This window comes from Macrotis lagotis, chromosome X (assembly GCF_037893015.1).
Source record: "Macrotis lagotis isolate mMagLag1 chromosome X, bilby.v1.9.chrom.fasta, whole genome shotgun sequence".
NCBI lineage: Eukaryota > Metazoa > Chordata > Mammalia > Peramelemorphia > Peramelidae > Macrotis > Macrotis lagotis.
The window spans coordinates 249,505,317-249,526,091 of NC_133666.1; the positions used below are offsets into that span (position 1 = coordinate 249,505,317).

Below are 20,775 nucleotides of genomic sequence, written 5' to 3' on the forward strand. Positions count from 1 at the left end.
AAGCTATAACTTGTAACAAAAAATTAAAAAAAAGGAATTCAACAAAATTAACTTTCACATCAAATGAATCAAGCTGTCGGGTTTTTTCTGATTTACTACAAAACTCAAAATTAAATTGTTATTCCAGAACTCTCACAGTAATCTGAATTAATCAAATATCTAAATTATCTATTGGCAACTAGGTGACATAATGGATAGACAGTCAGGTCAGGAATCAGGAGGACTCAAGTTCAAATTCAACCTCAAGAACTTACTGTTACCTTGGCCCAGTCATTCACCCTATGTACCTCAGTTTCCTCACCTGTAAAATGGGCTGAAGAAGAACATGGCAAATTCCTTCAGTGCCTTTGCCAAGAAAACCCCAAATAAGATCAGAAAGAATTAGACATGACTGCACAAAAATAGGAAAAATTGCTATGAAAGAATTATCTGCTTATCATAGACCAACAAGTTGGACTTAGATTGTTCTGGTGATTTGTGCTATTTATTTTCCTAAATGACATGACATGGTGATGTGGTCCTGCTGGCTAGCTTATCCTTTACTCAGATGAACCTTGAAGAGGTGGGAAACAAAGATAGAAAGTTTTCCTCAACCCCAAGCAAGTGCTTAAATACCCTTTTCCCACTCCCAATCCCAAGGCATTTTCTAATTACAAGTCAAACAATGTCCTGGTGCTTGGGGACAACAGGTGTTAAAATACAATCCTCAACAGTCTCTTACAACATAGGAAATGAAGAAGGTACATTTAGAGAAGTGTTCCTCAGAATTCCATTACTGAGTTGACATTTGTCATCACCATTTTCTGAAGAAGTCACATAACTATGTGCCCACATAGAATTTAATACAGTAAAATAAAATATTCCAAATCAGAAAATTGAAGCTCTTGGAAGAGCTACAGGCTTTCCATTTGTAGCACATGCTTAGTGCCATACCAACCTCCTATCCACCCAGGCTGGTTGGGTGCCAAGAAGGAAGTAACTACATTTCCCTTGTGGGTTCTGAGATTAGCTCTAAGAATTTGGAGGCATTGAGTTTTTTCCCTTAATAGTATAATTCACAAGCCCCACTGGTGAACTTCCTCCTATGATTATTAGTTAACATCAATTAGTCAGTCAGACTTAATTCACTTTTATAAAGGGTTATTTACCCAGGTGGTGTAATAAGAACAGTTGACACAAAATAATCCCTTCAAAAGTCTGTGATATGCTCTCTCAGCAAAACATACAGACTCTAGAAGAAAATGGACTCAAGCTTAGAGAGCACATGTGACAAAGGAGTAACTTCCAGTTATGAAAGACCTTTTATCTTTCATGGGGTACTCATGAAATTCCTCTTGGACATGGTATAGATTTTTTTTTAGTTCCTTGGAAAACAAGAGTTCTTTTGTGTCATGGACCCCTTTGGCAGTTGGATTAAGCCTATGGACTCTATCTCAGAGTTTTTTAATTGCATAAAATAAATTTACATTACAAAAAAGAATTACAAAGAAAACTAATGAATGGAAGTCATAAGTTCATATACACACATACATGTATGTACATGCACATATGTATAAATATGCACATACACATATACATATGTTTGTGTATGAGAATAGCCTATAGCTCTTCAAGAATTCTAATTTCTGAGTTGGAATATCTTATTTTACTGTATGAAATTCTAAAGGGTACATAGATGTTTTGTGATTTCTTCAGTATGTGTGTATATATATATATAATATAAATATGTATGTGTAGAACCATAAAGAGAGAAAAAGTGAGATACAGAGATTACATGGATCCCAAGTTAAGAATCTCTGGATAGTGTTGAATCTCCTTTTCTTTAGTATGTCTAGGTTCTCTTCAGTTCTCAATGGAGATACAGTCACCTGTCACTGTCATTCTGGGTTTGTTGCTAGGATATCATTGGGAAGTCCAAACCTTCTGACTCTCCAAATTAAACAAAATAGTAATGGAAAAAAGGAGGAGACTAAGGCTCTGCTCACCCTCACCCTCCTCCATCCCCCACCCCCTGGCAAATCCTCTCAGAGACCTAACTGGAATAACTCTTTCCTCTTGCCACTAGAACCTTTTGGTTTTAAAACCAAAATACCCTTTGGTATTTTATAGAAGACCTACAGGGCAAGAACAGGCCTTATTAGCCAATAACAACAAACCCTTTTGGAGCATTACTCGATTTCATCTAATAGCTTTTAAGGGCTTTTCAAACCTAGTCTAATGCCCATGTCTAATGATTGATTAAAGTAAGGTTGTCTAGGTCTTGTTCACTCCTAGTTCATACTTTTAAGTTGGATTGGGTGATTAACTGATTGATTAAATGAGCACCAACTCTAACATACAGAAGAGCCCATGAAATGGTCCAAGTAAGCCCTATAGACATAGAGTAAAGTCTGTGCCAATAGGCTATGTGGCTCCACTTTCCTAAGGAAATCAAAACCTTTCCCAGATTCTCAAAGTAAAATGTTTAACTAAAACCCAGTTTTGAAAATTAAGCTATCTTTGGGACACTCACGGCAAATTACTGTGCTAAATGGAATGGAGTAAAAGACAGAATTTCCTCCTCTTGTTTCAATTTATGATCCAGGGAAGAACACAATAATATAATAATATAGAAACACTGAAAATATGTAAACATATACAACCATCATTGGCTACATATAGTACAAAATATAGGTAAAAATCCCTTACATTGAACTCCACTGGGACTTCCAAAATGTTTTGTAATCATGGAAATTAGGTAAATTGAAAACATTGCTAGAAATCACATGTCAAGTCTAAAGGACTAGAGATGAAAGATAACTAATATTTAGCTTATTAATAACAGGGAATTGGTGAGCAAAAATGGTTTTAATTCAGAGTAAAAAGAAAAGAGGTGTTAGGCATACATGACCCCATTTCCTTTCCTTCTCTCATTCCCTGAATCTTGTTTTCTTTGGCAGAGAACACAGAATTTTCGAAGGATTTGGTTTAAGTGGTGGGTTTTTTGTGATGGAATCTCTTGAAGGGTCACTGAAGCTCATTAACTCCAAAGACCAGTCAGTTCTACCTCCATGACATCTCTTGCAACCAACTCCTTTTCTCTCCACAAAGCTACTCTTCTTAAATTCTTTCCTGGATGACTTAATCAATTAACTTACTAATTAATTCTTAATAGTCTCTCCCTCCTTCAGTCCTTCTTTCAGATAGCTACTAAAGTCTTAAAATAAAGCACTATTGTTCCTTCCCTGCTCAAGGAGTTCTTGGTTACCTCTTGGATAGAGTACAAATTCCACTGGCATTTAAAAGTTCATAACAACACAGCTCCAGCTTAATTTCATATCATTTCCCCCTCACACAATCTGTGCTTCAGTCAAAGTAATCTCCTTGATGTTCCATCTATATGACTTTCCTTCTCCCATCTCCATGCCTTTCTCCAGGTTGTTCCTCAAACCAAAAATGCTCTCACATTTGGAATTACATCCAAAGAGCAATAAAACTGTGCATATTTGTTCATTCAGCAATATCACTACTAGCGCTTTTCATAGTGGCAAAGAATTGGAAATTGAGGACCCAACAATTGGGAAATGGCTGAACAAATTGTGTGATGGAACACTATTGTTTTAAAGGAAACATAAGATGAGGGAGGGAAGAACCAAGATGGCAGCATGAAGGCAGGAATTCCCAGAAACTCATTCCCCAAAAAACTCCAAAAGCCATCCAATTATGACTCTAGTCAAAATTTAGGAGGGCAGAACACACAGAAAGATTGAGTGATACAATTTCCCAGTCCAAGACAACTTAGAAGTTCCTCAGGAAAGGTCTGTTTCACTGGCACCAGGGGTTAGAAAGAGCCACAGAGCGACCGCAGTGAAGTGCATCTAGACCAGAGCAAACCAGTTCCAGTCTTCCAGGAATAGCCCATGGAGCACCTGGTCCTGAGAGTGCCTGGGTCCATGGAAGATGGGGTGATTTCCAAACCTCTTGGCCCAAGGATCACCAGGGACAGCTTAAAGGGGTGGTGAGAGACTCTGCCACACCAGTGAGCAAGGAGCGCCAACCTCAGGTGAGAACTTGCAGTGGGAATCAGCAGAGCCACCCAGCACTTCCAGAGCACCCAGACCACAGATGGTAAAGGGGTCAGGAGAGACAGCAGAGGTCTCTCTGTTCTCCCTGGGGCAGGACTCTGCTTTTTTCCCCACAATCATATCCAGGTTGCAGTTTAAGCCCCCATACTAGCATAGCCAAGCAGGAACCCTCCTCACAGCTCCAGGGCAGAGGGGAAGGTCTGTGGACATCCACATACCAGAGCACAGGCAAGAGAAAAGTCAGAGCCTCTCATAAAACCTTAGAGGAATTAAGGTCTCTGTGGGGTGACTCAAAAGCCTCCCAAAGCCTTGGAAGTGCAGTATATCAGTCATAGGTGGAGGAGATGAGCACACAATAGGAAAAGAATAATCTGGTCATAGAAAATTACTTTCATCCCATGGAGGATCAAAATACACACTCAGAAGATGACAAAGGCAAAGTTTCTGTATCCAAAGCCTCCAAGAGAAATAGAAAATTGGCTCAGATAATAGAAGAGTTAAAAAAAAGACTTTGACAAACAAAGAAGGCAGAGGAAAAATTGGGAGGAGAAATAAGAAAGATGAGATAAATCATGAAAGCCAAGTTAGCAGCTTGGTGAAAGAAATACATTAAAAAAAATACTGAAGAAAATAACATGTTAAAAACCAGTTTAGGCCAAGTGGAAAAAGTAGCCCAAGAGGCAAATGAGGAGAAGAATGCCTTAAAAAGTAAAATTAGCCATCTGGAAAAAGAGATAAAAAAGCTCTCTGAAAAAAATTAACTCCTTCAAATGTAGACTGGAACTAAAGGAAGCTGATGACTTTGCAAGAAATCAAGAAACAATAAATCAATGCCAAAAGAGCCAAAAATTAGAAGAAAATGTGAACTATCTCATTGGAAAAACAACTGATATCAAAAACAGATCCAGAAGAAATAATTTAAAAATTATTGGGCTACCTGAAAGTCACAATCAGGAAAAGTGCCTAGACTTCATTTTTCAAGAAATAATGCAGCAAAACTGCCCTGAGATCCTAGAGGCAGAGGGTAAAATAGAAATTGAGGGAATTCACTGATCACCTGCTGAAAGAGATGCAAAAAGAAAAACTCCCAGGAATATTGTAGCCAAATTCCAAAACTCCCAAGACAAAGAGAAAATACTAAAAGCTGCCAGAAACAAATAATTCAACTACCATGGCTCTTCAGTCAAGATTACATAGAATTTGGTAGCATCTATATTAAGGGCTAGTAGGGATTGGAATATAATATTCCAGAAGGCTATAGAGCTTGGATTACAACTGAGAATCAACTACCCCACAAAACTGAATATCGTCTTTCAGAGAAAAAGATGGACTTTTAATAAAGCAGAGGACTTTCAAACTTTCCTATTGAAATGACCAGATTTGAACAGAAAGTTTGATCTCCAAGTACAGGACTCAGGTGAAACATAGATGGGGTGAACAAGAGGGACTAATTATGAAGAACTTAACGATGTTGAACTGTTTGTATTCCTCCATGGGAAGAAGATACTGATAACTCATTTGAGCCTTCTCATTTATAAAAGCTGTTAGAAGGAGCATATATATAGACAAGACAGAGGAGGGAGTTGAATATAATATAATATGGTATAAAGATGGAGTCAATGGGTGATAAAAGAAAGTACTGGGAGGAAGGGAAAGGAGAGGAAGAAGGGGCTAAGCTATTTCACATAAAAGAGTCAAGAAAAAGTTTTTGCAATGCAGTGAAAGGCAGAAGGTGGGGAGAAATAAGTGAGCCTTCATTTTCCATCAGAAATGTCTCAGACAGGAAATAAGATACACATTTAATAGGGTATAGAAATCATTATTAGCCTAAGAAAAAATGAGAGGAAAGGGATGGGATAAGGGGGAATTGGAAAAGGGGAAGGGGAGGTGATAGAAGAGATGTAAGATGGTGGGAGAGGGTACTTAGATGCAACACACTTCTGAGCAGGGACAGGGTGAAAGGAGAGAGAGAATAGATAAATGAGAGTGGAGAGGAATAGAGTGGAAGGAAATACAGCTAGTAATAGCAACTGTGGGAAGAGATATTGAAGCAACTTCTCTGGTGTACTTATGATAAAGAAGGCAACGCATCCCAGAGACAGAGTCATTGGAATCTGAACACAGATTAATGTACACTTTTTTTTTCTCTCTCTCACTATTCTTGAGGTTTCTCTATCTTTTTTGGGGGAAGAGGGTTTAAGTTTATTCTCACAACAAGATTACTGTAATAATATAAAATAAATCAAATTGTCACTCAAAAAATAATTATATAATTAGTAAAAAAAAATCATGAGGGACAGGACTTCGGAATAGCCTGGAAAGACCTGCATGGATTGATGCTAAGTGAAATGAGTGGAACCAGAAGAACAATGTACACACTAAGAACAATATTGGATGGTGAACAACAATTATGGACATCCTCACTGCAGCAATACAATAATCAAAAATAATTCTAAGAGACTGATGATGGAAGGTATCATTCATATCCAGAGAAGGAACTATGAAGTTTAAATGCAGAGAAAAGAGGTTTTGTATCTTGACTACTCCAATTGAACTAAGACAAAACCTGATTATATAGATACACTGAAATGAATTCCATTTCAAGCAATGGATCCTCTCCCCCTTTACCCTTTTTCTAATTTTCTTCTTGGTAGAAACTTTTTTTTTGGTTGAGTTGGTGAAAATTTCTTTTTTAAGAGGTATTTTTCATTGTTTCATTTCCTAATGAAAATGTTAAAGGAAAGTTGCAAGTCAAAAATAAGATGACTTTCATGGCAAAGGAAACCCAGAGGAAATATTATTTTGATGATGTTTTGACTGAAGAAAAACTGAGTTATAAAACTTTGGCATCTCTATATGCAATGTCAAAACAAAGGAATGGTTATATAATGCAAAAGGTACACAATTCATTTCATTATTCATTACATCAATACTTCTAGGATCTATGACTTTATTTAAGTACTCCTTCTACAGATGCCCTCCTTAGCATATGTGTGTGTATATGTAATATATATATATAAAACATATATATATTATACATAAATGAATTGCTGCAGCCAAAAGAATTTATCAATCTATGGCCAATATTCTAGTTTCGAACTTCTCTGAACTTATTACAGACATAACACACAAAGGCTTCCCACAACAGTAACAATAATTCCTATTTATGAGAGTTGTAGTTTGGTGGCACTGCCTTTTAGAACCCAGAGTTTGGAAGAGCATGAAAGGGTTTAATCAGAAATGAAAGTGACAGCAAAGGACTGTGGTGCCCATCAACTGGGGGGGTAGCTTAAATTGTGGAACATGAATGTCACAGAATATTATTTTATCATGTAAAACATGATGAAAGGGGGAGTTTTCAGAGAAACCTGAGAAAATTTGTGTGAAATGATGCAGAGTAAAATGGGCAGTATAAGAGCAATTTATAAAAAATAAGAATATTATAAAGCAAACAACTTTGAAAGACTTAGTTCAGACCAAACCTGCTGGTAAGGAGGTGATGGACTCAAAGTGAAGACTGAGACTGATGTAGTTTCTTGGCCTTTTCATCCTAATCAGAAGATATTTTGAAATTAGACCTACATTTCTGGTCATGACCAATATGGGAATTTGTTTTGCTTGACTATGCATATCTGTTACAAGGGTTTTTTCTTGTCTTTTCAAGAGGGGCAAGAGGAGGAAAGGAAAGAAAAGAAATTCTTGTTAATTCCATTAAACAAATATGAGGAAATTGAAGTGATGTGAAAACAAAAATTTTTAAAGAACAGAAGAACCCAGGCTCACATCTATGCTAGCATAAAGCATCAGAACACCTGAACAGAGATTATTAGTTATTATTAATCAAAATTTTTTCTCAAAAATTCTAAGTTCCAAATACCAATTGAATAATGACCTCATTGAGTCTAATGAGCAAGTCAGTGATTAATGTTCTTGTTCCCAACTAGTGAAAACAAAGATGAAACCATGATAACTGGGTTCACCCACAAAGAAATTTAGCTGTGATGGAACTATCCTGACTTTTCAGATAAACCCCTTCTGTCATCCGTAATAAGAATTCCTCTACCTGAGACACAAGCAGAGAACCTTCCTAGTGGGTGGCATATGGCATCAAGGGAAGAAACACAAGTATCCTGAATTGATTTTCCTAACTACTGTTATTCATACAATAACAGTACCATTGGGAAGAGAACTTTGTAAAACATAAGAACTCTGAGCTACACACTTCTTAATCATAATTCTAGAGAGCTAATTTTGAAGTGTGCTACCTAAATCTTGATGGAGAAGTGATAGACTAAGTGTCTGGAATTAAATTTTAGTTTTTGGACACAGACAGCTCTGACCCTGTCATATTATTATTATGCCTATATCCCAATGACATCAATGAAAGAGGAAAAGGGTTCATATGTTTATACAAAAATATTTTTAGTAACTCTTTCATGGTGGTGAAAAATCAGAAACTAAAAATGTGTCTCCTATTAGGAAATGGCTAGGCAAATTGTGACATGAATAGATAGATAGATAGATAGATAGATAGATAGATAGATAGATAGATAGACAGATAAATAGATAGATAGACAGATAAGGATAGACAGACATACAGTTCATAAGTGAGTTTGTACCATGAAAAGTGATAAAACTGACAATTTTAGAGGAAACTGGGCAGACATTTATGAACTAATACAAGCAAAGTGAGAACTAGGAAAAATTTATATGATGATGACAATATTATAGAGAAAAACAACTTGAAAAACTTTAGAACTCTGATCAATGCAGTGACAAGACATGAGTCCAAAAGAATAAATATGAAACACGCCACCCCCTCCTAAGAAATATTGAATTTAAAAATGTACAAAAAGATAAATAAACATTTTCAGATATGGCTAATATGGGAATTTCTTTAGCTTGACTATGTAGACAGCTATTTAAAAAACTCCTTTTATAGGTTTGTTAAATATGCTCAGTGGGTTGATGTGGAAGTGGAGTGGGAAGGACAGATTAATTTTTTTGAAACAAAAGAACTCCTATCCCTTTCCCAATCCCTTCCTCCAAATACTAGTGTCTTTCTTCCCAAACTATCTTGTACTTAATTATGTATGTGTTTTTATTTATTTTGTCTCTATTAGTATATACACTTATCATATTCCTCCATTAGAATATAAATTCTTAGATTACTTAATTCTTGACATTCCCAGCACTTATCACAGTGCCTGGTATGTGATAGGCACTTCATAAATGCTTACTGACTGAAAGATAATTTCATTGCTGAATGAATGGATAAGTGATTGGATGGATAAAGTCAAGACATATTGGAAACAGATTTCTCTTGCCTCCTATTTGTGTTTGGTACTGTCAATGATATTCATTGATCTCTCCTTTAAGGAGTATATTCTGTCTTCAAATGCTATATGACCTATGGAATAATTTGGGGGTATCCTCTGGGACCCTGACAAGGAGTAAGGCAAGCCAAAGTCCTAAGTACCAGAACTATAGCTCCCATGGAAGTCCCTGTGATATAAAAGAGAACTTCCTGAGGGTATCTAAGGACAAAATTTGGTCCCAATGTGAAAAGTGGCTATTCTCACAACACTCACTCAGCTATGTTCCAATGACCCCAAAGGACCATTTGACATAAAGCAGAACCAAAATTTATAGGCTCAATAATGAAATACAAATGTAAAGGAGAGATATTTTATCCCAGTTATTCATAAAACTTGAAACTAGATTAATTAGAGTAGACATAGACTAGTAGAGCTGTTTGCTATAGGGGAGGGAAAGAAAAATAAAGAAATTTACACAACAATTTTATTATATAACAAAAGAACAGCAAGTTGTGCATAGTAAATTTGCAGTTTCATTTAAAAACCAGCTTTTTATTGTGCTATGTTATGGAAATGCTTGTCTTATTCCATAGATTTAAAAAAAGCTTCTTGTTTAGGGGGAAAAAGAACCCTAATAATGAGAATGAACTTATAGGGAGCATAGGTGTCCCTTCCTCCTCCTAAAGAGGTTTATATATACTTTATAACAATAAACACACAAATAATTGTGAGCTTCCCTCATTATTATTTTTATTGTTATTTTGAATGGTTCCACTAAGTTTCTATGACTCTAAGTAAAGTATATCAGTTATTAATGGAAGAAGTACAAGAGCCTTGATCTCTTATTCAAAGTTAAACATCATTAGAAAAAGAATATTTATTCAAGGATGACTTAGGGAAGGCGTTTCTGCAGCCCTCTATTTCACCAGAAAGGAAATTCCGGCCTGGCCATGCCAGAATGAGTCATAACAAGTAGGTCAGATCAATGCTTTGACCCTCTGGTCCACAGTGGGACACTAATCCAACTTCACAAACTGAAGGAAGGCAGCATCAAGGAGAGAGCTCCTGCTGAGACAGGGGAAGCGGTAAGGCTGATGTAATGAAACTGGCAGCCAGATCCCAAGTAAATGATGTTGCCACCAGAAGAATCCAAGATAAAGAAGATGGATGCAGGGAAAAGAGCAAAACCAAGATGACAAGAAGATAAGAAAGGATTGTAAATAGTTACAGTAAAAGATTCCCCATAGAGCAATGGCCAATTTTATTGCTTATAATGGTCAGATGCCAATGGGATTCATTTCATATCTATTTAAATATTTATTAGGGATGAAAAAGGCTTGAAACCCCATTTTCCTTGACAGATTGAAAACATTTGGCCTCACAAAGTCAGCATGCAGCAGAAATCTGGGAGACAGCAGTGATTAAGCTAGTCCTCTGTGTCATTGTTAATATGGGTTCATTGGTTCAGGTTAAAGAGAATGGGACACTTAGAGACTATTAGATGGCAACTGTGCCCTAAACATGAAGAGGGTGAGGACTGTTATATATTTGTTTTTGTCTTTCTATTGCTTAATACCCAGCAGACACTTATTTAATGCTGGTTGATTAGCTGGAAGCTGCTATCATCAAGGATCCTCTAACAATGCTGTTATTTTGATTTTCTATAAGCTATCATTAAAGTGTTTTGCTTTTTCACCCATGTTCTTAAGCAAAATCTGTCCATGACTCTCCTTATAAATTTGGCTGAGGCAGGGAGTTTGATGTTTTTGCTGATGAAGCTGTTTTAATCAACAAACTACAAATACGTTTTACTGGAGGATGTTTTTCCATTTGTCTACCCAAGATTTTCCTTCCCTTCCAATTGAAATCCCTTCAGAGAACAGAAGAGACTTTTATTTTTATCAGATGTGTCTATTCTTCAAACCTGCCTATCCAGAACATAATCACAGCTAACATTTAGAGATCCCCTAAAGGTCTGCAAAGTACTTTATGTATATTATCTCATCAAATCCTTGCATAAACTTTATGAATTCAATATTATTATTATTATTATTATTATTATTATTATTCCTACTTTACAAAAGAGGAAACTGAGGTAAGTTACATGGCCTGAGATAAAAATGTTAATAAGGGTCTGAAGCAGGATTTCAACTCAGTTCTTTTTGACTTGAGCCCTGTGCTCTATCCTCTCTAGGCAAATATAAAAAATGGTAGATAAAATCAAAAGGTAGTTGAAAATAACACTAGCAAAGTAACACATACAAGATAAAAGCATTGAGGGAACTAGAAAAGAAAATTGTTTTCATAGAATCTAAGATGAGAATTAAAGTACATCATTTTAAAATATGGATCACTTTTAAGGGAAGCTCACAATCCCTACTTAAGTAAGGTATTATTGATAATTGGTCTTTACTACATCCCCAAAAGTCTACAGTATGTAGCAAGGTTAAAGATGATCAAAGGTTTTATCTTCCAAGCATATCAGTTTACTAAGTGATGCATGGTAATTTCCCAACAAACCGGGCTCAAGCTTCCTCAGCTTAGACCTGGACCTCAAATACAGGGGGAAGCAGATTTTTATGCATTTAAAAACAATCAAGTAAAACCAATTAATTAAAAGGAAACAATAGAGCAAATAGAGCATTATTGCTGAGGTTGTTGAGTTTCAGTGATCCCATTTAAGGTTTTCTTGGCAAACTGAAGTGTTTTTCCATTTCCTTCTCCAGTTCATTTTACATATGAGGAATCTGAGGCAAATGTGTTAAGTTGATGTGCTCAGGATCACACAACTACTAAGTGTCTGAGGCTGGACTTGAACTCAGGAAGAAGAGTATTTTTGATTCCAAGTCTACTCCTCTTTCCACTATGCTACCTAGCTGTCCTGCAATACAGCACTAGGTAATCTGATTTCTAATTGAAGGAAAGATTAGTGACTTTTCAAGTTGGGAGGGAGAGAGCAAACAGTTTAATTTCCTGTAATCAGACAAAAAGATGTCCACTTCCCTGTAAATTATCAAAGGAACATGGACATAACAACTGATTGATCAGTATGGGGACAGTTTTCAGGTGTTACAGTGGACAAAGTACTGGTCCTGGAGTCAAGAGGACCTAAGTTCAAATTCAGCCCCAGTCACTTAATAGCAACTAGTGTGTGATCTTGGGCAGGTCATTTAAACCTGATTGTCTCCCATCCAAGACTATCTCCAGTCATCCTGATTCCTATCTGATCACTGGACCCAGACGGCTCTGGAGGAGAAAGTGAAGCTGGTCACTTAGCAAAGCAGCAGCTTCTTCACTCAAATCCAATTCATATGTTTGTCATGGCATCACCTTCCCTGATGTCATGGCCTTCTTTGAACAAAGACAAACAAAAACAACAGCAGCAACAACACAATTGTGAGAACACTCCTTGAGGAACTCTTAGGATCTGCTTGGGTCTTATTTAAGGGTCTCTAACAAGCAATAAGGGTAGTCCAGTTTCCTAGACACACAGGGCTAGGAAACAAAGTAATAAGGTTTCCTCCCAATATTCACAAATAAAAGTGAATAAAGGTTTCTTACAAAGAAGTAAGACTGTCTCAAGACTAAACAAAAAGGGAACTGAGTTAGCTCCAGAACTGAGTCAAAAGATGGAGACAGTGTGGTTCATTCAATTCTAAAATCAACCATTCACTGTCCTAATCCCTCAGTCATTCCATTTTTCACCCTTCACAAGGGTGCCTGGTGAGCAATAGCCACAGCTGACATGAAATGTGAAGTTCTCCCCATAATCTTTCTGCCAATTCACCCTTTCCCTTTTTACCTCTTGATGAGACCATGAACACCTATCCTCACATCCTGTCAGAGGAAATCAAAATTCTCATTCAATATGCCTTACGCTCAATGATTCCCTCCTCAATCAATCACTCAATCAATCAGTATTTCTCAAAAAACGGTTATTTGCTAAGGCTGGTCTTCTCCAAGATTCTCGTATGACAAATTCTCTGATGCACCCTGAAAACTTTTAGACTTGCCCTCTGCCCTACTTCAGCCTTTTTTGGAGCTCCTCACCTTTTGATCTACTCTTCAGTTGAACCTTTCCACACATTCTGTTTCTCCCACTTAGAGTAAAAGCTCCTTGAAAGGGACTGGTTTCTTTTTTTTTCCATTTGTAACCCCAGCACTTAATATAATACTTGGTACATAGCAACTAGTGTTTCATTCATTCATTCATTCATTCATTCAGAATGCATGTTAATTGTTTTGCATTTATCCTTTTAATAGAAATATTTTACTGAATCTTTGCTTAGGAAGTAGGCAGGGAGATTTTGTAGGGTTACACAGAGGAATCAATAAACAAAACAGGACAGGCAGTTCAGTTTCCTCAGAGTTCCCCTCTGAAGCTTTGCCAAAAGCTAAAAGTTCTCACTAGGGCAGAGTCTGTGTTTAATGGTGAGACAAACATACAAAAGTCACAAATTTTTATTGGCACAAGTCTCTTTGAAGAACAGATAGCTAATGGCTGTAACTCTAATAATTAAAATTGTTTTATTTATCTAAATGTCATGTTGTCTATTAAAAGAAATCATCGTTTATTCCAAATACTATATGGATCCTTTCAAATGGTTTAAGAGAAATGTTTTGCTCAGTTTTACAGATTATATTTTCCCAATGGCTTCTGTCTACCATCAGACTGAGAAAACCTAGATATGGATATGTTGTAATTCTTTTAACTCTTGGTATTACTGATAGATTGTAGTTATTCACATCTGATGCAGTCAAGAGCACCCTTTGTGAATATGTATCAGAGTAGTTATGTGTATAAGCATGAAGTCTTAGTAAGATTAAATGTGAGGTATAAGCAGAGGGTATGCTGGTAAATTACCAAATTTAATGGAAATGTACAAATGATATGCTTTTAAGTTTAATCTTCATTAATAACATTTTCTCTATCACTTTCTTAAGCCTAAACAATCAACAAACCAATAAATCAACCCCTGATTTGTATTATTTTCTGATTTACAGGTTATAAATGCTCACACTAAAAATTTATCTATCAGCTCTCCTTCCAATTGAAGTAGATTCAGTCAATCCTTCAATGTAGGTGAAAGTGGATACAGAATACTAGAACCAGTAAACATTCTTATTAGTTTGCTGTATAGGGTCAACTTCTCACTACCTAAGACAAAGAAGGGATTTTCAGCTGAGACTCTGGTCTCCCAAAATGCTCCCCCTAAATGTTCTAACTGTCCTCTAATATAGAACTAATCTTAAGACTATGAATGCTTATTTTCTCCTACAATAAATGATCACAGAATTTTGTCTTAGGTGCTTTTCTTTTTTTATAGTTGTTATGCCGTCTTAATTAACAGTAGGTAGCATTTATACAGTGCTTTAAAGTTTGCAGAACATTTAACATATGTTATGTCATTTGATCCTCACAACAACCCTGAGAGAAAAGCACAATTATCATTTCCATTTTACAAGAGAAGAAAATGAGGTTGAGAGTTTTTGTGACTTGCCTAGGATTACAGGGTTAAGTATCTGAGGCAGGATTTGAACTCAAAATGTCCTTACATTTTAGTGATCATAAACAGATTTGGAAATCCATTTTGGTACTGAAAGTCATTTTTGTTTACTATAGTTCTTGTCAGAGTTCTAGATATCTGAGGTTGCTAGTTAAATGACAGCCAAATAAGTAGGGAGTTATTGTAGAGTTAACATAAGACCTACTAAAATGTGTATAACCATCACCCACAACATTGGCTCTGCTTGCACTGTTATACTAAAACCAACATTCACTTCTTTCTCCCTCAATACCTCTCCCAACAATATCCTATACACTTATCATCTTTACAGAAATATTGGACTAAAAGGACAAATCATTAAAACAACTAGCTCCATATTTTCTCCTGGCATTAAACTGACCTTGCCTAATGATCATGAAAAGTATGGTTTTAATATGACTATAGTGGCATAGTAGCTCAAATCAGAAGGAACCGTATGACTGCCTTCTCTAAGAGAATTGAATCAAAATGCTAAGCTAACCCAGAAAGCAATTAGACATTTGCCCAGTTATCTGTGGGCTAACCTCCACAGGGGTAAGACTGGGGGGGGGGGGTGGGAGGCTTCTGGAAAAAAATGATCAAGAAAGAAGCCTCTGAAACCCTTGGGAACTCAGTCTGGTATCATGGTTACTTGCACCATCTACTCTAGGAAAGTGATTGATCCTTCAATCTACATTTCAAAACATTAAGGGGGGGGTGCATCTAAGCACAACAGATGGGATTTCTCTAGACAAGGCAGTCTATATCCTATCCTGTTTTTTCCTTTGTCAAAATTCAATATTCCCCTTTCCCCAACCTGTCAAAGAAAATCACTTGGCTTCACTAAGAAAAAAAAAAGAGAACAGCTTTTTTCAGGTCAAGATGTCTGTCCTGTTCTACCTTGTGATAAGCTGATCTGATAACATAACTGTCTGGCACCTGAAACAAGCACAAACTTGTTAGGAGAAATTTTTTAAAACTTCTTTTAAAGTTTAAAAAAATCCATTCCATTGTTTCTTATTAATTTTTGGCGGGAAGCTTAAATGTAGAATCAAGGGGGTTAAAAAAGACTTCAAACTAGGTAAGCAAAAACAAGAATCTTATCCACACCTCTGGCAATTGTTAATTCTATCAGATGCATCTAATCCAATATGAAATGTGGATGTGTGATTTTTACAAGTGGCAGCCAGGTTTCTGGCTCTGATTTTTTTAGTTTTACACATATGAGTTAATCCTGGCATAGTACCTCACTTTGGGCAGGGGCATAAAGTCTCAACAATCAATGAGGCTAAGGAATGAACAGATATTTATTGGATATGTCTTATAAGCTCAGCATGATGAGAAATTGTTAGTGTGGTTTGGACACTTTCAGTTCTGTCTGACTCTTTGTGACTCCCATTTGAAGTGTTCTTATCAAAGAAAATGAAGTGGTTTGCCATTTCCTTCTCCAGCTCATTTTACAGATGAGGAGACTGAGGCAAGCAAGGTTAAATGATGAAGAGATAAGAAGATTGCCCTGAAGGATCTTGTCTTCAACTTGGGTCTATACCACTGAGATGAATGAAAATATTAGCAGATGAAACAAGACAGTTGATCATAAAGGTAAGTGATACTTGGACCTAGAGCTAGAAAGGACCTTAGAGACCAGAGTCCAACCCCCTCATTTTGCAGATAAGGAAACTGAGGTCCAAGGAAGTTAAGTGACTTAATGAGGATGTGAATAGAAGTCCTGTGAATCCAGAACAGGTGATTTCCATTGGACCACTGGAGTCTAAACTATTTTAAGTTTAATTCAGTCATTTCAGTCTTGTTCAACTTTTTGTGACCCCGTTTATGGGTTTTCTTAGCAAAAATACTGGTTTGCCAATTCCTCCTCAGCTCATTTTCCAGATGAGGAAATTGAGGCAAACAAGGTTAAGTCACTTGCCCAGAGTCACACAGCTAGCAAGTGTCTGAGACCGGATTTGAACTTGGGAAGATAAATCTTCCTGACTTTAGGCCAGGTTCTCTGGGCATAAGAATCAGGAGAGACCAATGAAAAGTAAAGCAGTCAGGGCGGCTAGGTGGTGTAGTGGATAAAGCACCAGCCTTGGAGTCAGGAGTACCTGGGTTCAAATCTGGTCTCAAACACTTAATAATTACCTAGCTGTGTGGCCTTGGGCAAGCCACTTAACCCCATTTGCCTTGCAAAAACCTAAAAAAAAAAAAAAAAAAAAGTAAAGCAGTCAGGAATGCTTCAAACAGGAGTCAAGGTACCTAAGCTGGGCCTTGAAGGATGGGTAAGGTTTAGATATAATGACATTTCAGCCAGATGGAGAAACAATATAAATAGGGATATTTATATTTATGTTATCTTGAAGTTGACTTTATATATTTTCATTAAGAGCTGAGCTTTTCATTTAAAGAAAAATGGTATTTCCTAAGAGGATTTGACCTCTAAAATACCCTTGACTCTCTTCATCCTCATGTGGCCCAATCCCAGCCCCAGCTAAATACTTCACTATAGCAAATAGTTTGCAATAAGTTGTCTGCAAGAGAGCATTGGAGGGCACAGATAGAACAGAGGGAGTCACTGGATCTGCCCAAGGGAGATTTGAATTTCAGCAGCCTTGAATCTTATTAATTGTTGTAACCCAGCTGCCTGCTGGCTTGGCTTGTATGTTTTCATTGAACAAAGGCATTCGGAAGTTTATTTTTAATATCATATTTGGGATTATTCCTGTGCTCACAAAAGCAGAATCATTGTTCTCCAATACTTTCTATGATCTTTAAAAATTTAACTGGGGACTACAATGGACTTAACATTTTACAGTCATTATTTGAAGATAACAAAGGAAGCAGAGGCCATAACGCTAACAGTTTCACAGATGGAATGCATAAGCAGAAAAGGCTCCAAGTCTACTCTGAATTTATGTTTCCAGCTGCATGGAAAATACCTGTATTGGTTACTCAAACAGCCTGAATATCTTCTTTTAAATCACAGCAAAAAAATGCTTTGTTTAAATGCTGTAACACATATAGAAACAGGAAGCAACTCCTGTCTGATTTGGGGTTCATCTGCTACTGAAAATTCTAAAGTTGAGGCACAAGAAAAGGAGCCAGGCCATTTAACCTTTCTTTACCTGTAAAATGCGGGGACTGAGCTAGATCAATCAACCATTTGAGATGAGCCATACTATGCACCAAGCACAGTTCTAGGGACAGGAGAATATGACAAAAATGAAACATTCCCTGTACTCAAGGAGTTCACATTATATCAGAAATATAACATGCACACATAAATATAAATATAAAATACAGACAATTTCAGATGGGGGGATAAGGGGTAGGGGAAGAGGAGATTAGCAGCTTCAAGGGTCAAAAAAGGAAAACCTTAATATAAGAGATGACAAAGTGATTGAACAGTTTTCACTTCTCTTTGAAGTTAGGAAATAATCTGCTTAAGAAAAAAAAAGTAGATCACTCAATTTTTTTAATATGGAAAATAGATAAGCAAACTATTTTCCAGTTCTAAAGCTATGGTTCTATAACTTCTATAACCAAAAGAGCATTCAAGAATACCTCATGCTTGCATTAGGATATATAATTTTTATTTGGTTATTCATTCATTACTTATTGATCACCTACAATCTGCAAAGTACTATTCATAAAATTCAGGCCTCTCCTTCAAGAAGTTGATAATCTATGTTCTTAATATACTATTTAAAACTATTTCATATAGGCAAGCTCATTTGAATCACTCCAAAATTCAGTAAAAGAGGTAAATATTTGGGTTCTGTTTAAGAGATGAAGAAACTGAGGTTCACAAAAACTAGAAGACTTGCTGACTTGTAAACATGTCTGATTGCAAGGTCAGTGTTGTTTTTAATTTTTTTTTTAATTTTCATTGAAGCAGCTAGAGTGAGCCTTGGAGAGAGTATGAGACCTGAAGTCAGGAGAATCTGAGTTCAGATGTGATCCTAGCCACTTGATAATTGTAAGACTTGGGGTAAATCACTAGTAGTAGGACCTTGCCAGTCAACCTTTCTTGCCTCAGTTTCTTCCTTTATAAAATACTTCAAATACTTTAAATAGTAGTTCTTATTATTTTACTGAACAACTTCAGCGAATGAAGTGCTAGGCCTGATCAGGAAGACTCCTCTTTCTGAGTTTAAATCTAGCTTCAGATACTTCCTAGCTGTGTGAACCTGGGTAAGTCACTTCACCCTGTTTGCCTCAGTTTCTTCATCTGTAAAATGAACTAGAGAAGGAAATAGCAAACTGACTGGATTTGAACTTGCTAAGCAAACTCCAAATGAGGCACAAAGAGCTGGACATGACTGAAGCAACTGAACAGCACAAACTATGTTGCCTCAAGAAGATAAAGAGACCAAGAAACCAATATGACTGGAATATTGTTTATTAAAGAAGCACTGATTTGATATAGTATTTCCAAGATCATAGAAACAGAGCTGGAAGAAAGCTCAGAAGCTATCCAATCCAATCCCTTCATCTTTCATTCAAAGAAATTGAGTCTTACCAAGGACTGTTAACTTTAATTTAAAAAAAACCTGATATCTTATTGTCTGATCTTGCTATCTCTTATACTTTATGTTTCTTCCTTAAGAATATGATTTCTCTCTCATCACATTTAATTTGGATCAATGTACAACATGGAAACAAAGTAAAGACTGGCAGATTGCCTTCTGTGGGGGGTGGGAGGAGGGAGTAAGATAAAAAATTGTAAAACTCAAAATAAATAAAATCCTTAAAAAAAAGAACCTAAGTCTTATAGAGTTTAAGTGAATTGCTCAAAATCACACGATCAGTAAGAATAAGAATAAGAAGTGGGATTTTGACCCAAGATCTTTTGATTCCAAAGCTCAGATTTTTGCTGTATCAAGCTGTCTCTTGGGTGTTAGGAGGGTTGAGTTTTGGGGGTTTTTTTTAGCTTTTGGTAATTTTTTTCCTTCTTTTGGAATGAAGGGTATTCACTTTGCCAAACCATCATGGGTCATATGCACATGGCAGGGATGAGTGATCTAATCAGTGCATATTAGTGCTTTTCATGGTTTAGTCTGGGAACAGTTTTCTGTTGTAAAATACCTTGTGTCTCTCAACCTAGGACCCCTTCCCCCCAAGGCTCCCCACCCCCTTTGCTTTGCTTTGCTAGAGGTGGATTGCTGCTGTGACTGAATTCTGTCGCTTATCTAACACAAAATAAACAGAACAATCTGGAGCTAATTTAAGTGGTTTACCATATCAGGATACAGCTGGGAAAGATTTTAAGAAAAAGGCTCAATGTGAACAATAGCACTGTGAAGGTCTAACAGGCAGAGAGCACAGGAAGACCGTTTCAGACAGCCTGGCAGACAGCTGTCAGCCACTCCAATAACAATCTCCGCAGCCAATGAAAATTGGCCAAGGTCTGAGCTCCCAACCCAGCCTGGGACTGCAACAATGAAAACAAGGGATTAGAGTAAGTTCCGAGTTAATGACTGGAGTGTCATGGTCATCAGCATCCTGGGAGGCTACAGCTGTACTCCAGTCCAATAATGATACAGGAGGAGGGGCAGATGGGAAAGAGTGCTCCAATTTCTACATAACATGAACCAGGACTTTTCTGTCCCCCTCCCCCTATTTTTCAAATGAAAATGCACATATGCTGGCTTTCTACTCACATGTGATTCAGGCAAAAGCACAGAGGCAAAAGAACATCTGTTTTTGACATCATTTGCTCCTACTCTGCAAAGAGAGTGGTTGGGTTTGTAAGGCTTTGTGGAATTTGGCCAGATTCTGAATTTCCTGGTGTGGTTCTAGAGGTAAAAGTGCCACATATGAAGGTTTCAGGGAATTGGAAGACAGCACCCACTCTAAACCCTTCATAAA

At 36.9% G+C, this 20,775-nt stretch overlaps 1 protein-coding gene across 1 annotated transcript in view; it reads right to left on the minus strand.

Moving 5' to 3' along the window:
• ARSB (arylsulfatase B) overlaps window positions 1-20,775 on the minus strand; it is a 216,264-nt gene that overhangs the window by 98,253 nt on the left and 97,236 nt on the right. The gene's annotated exons all lie outside the window — the stretch shown is intronic.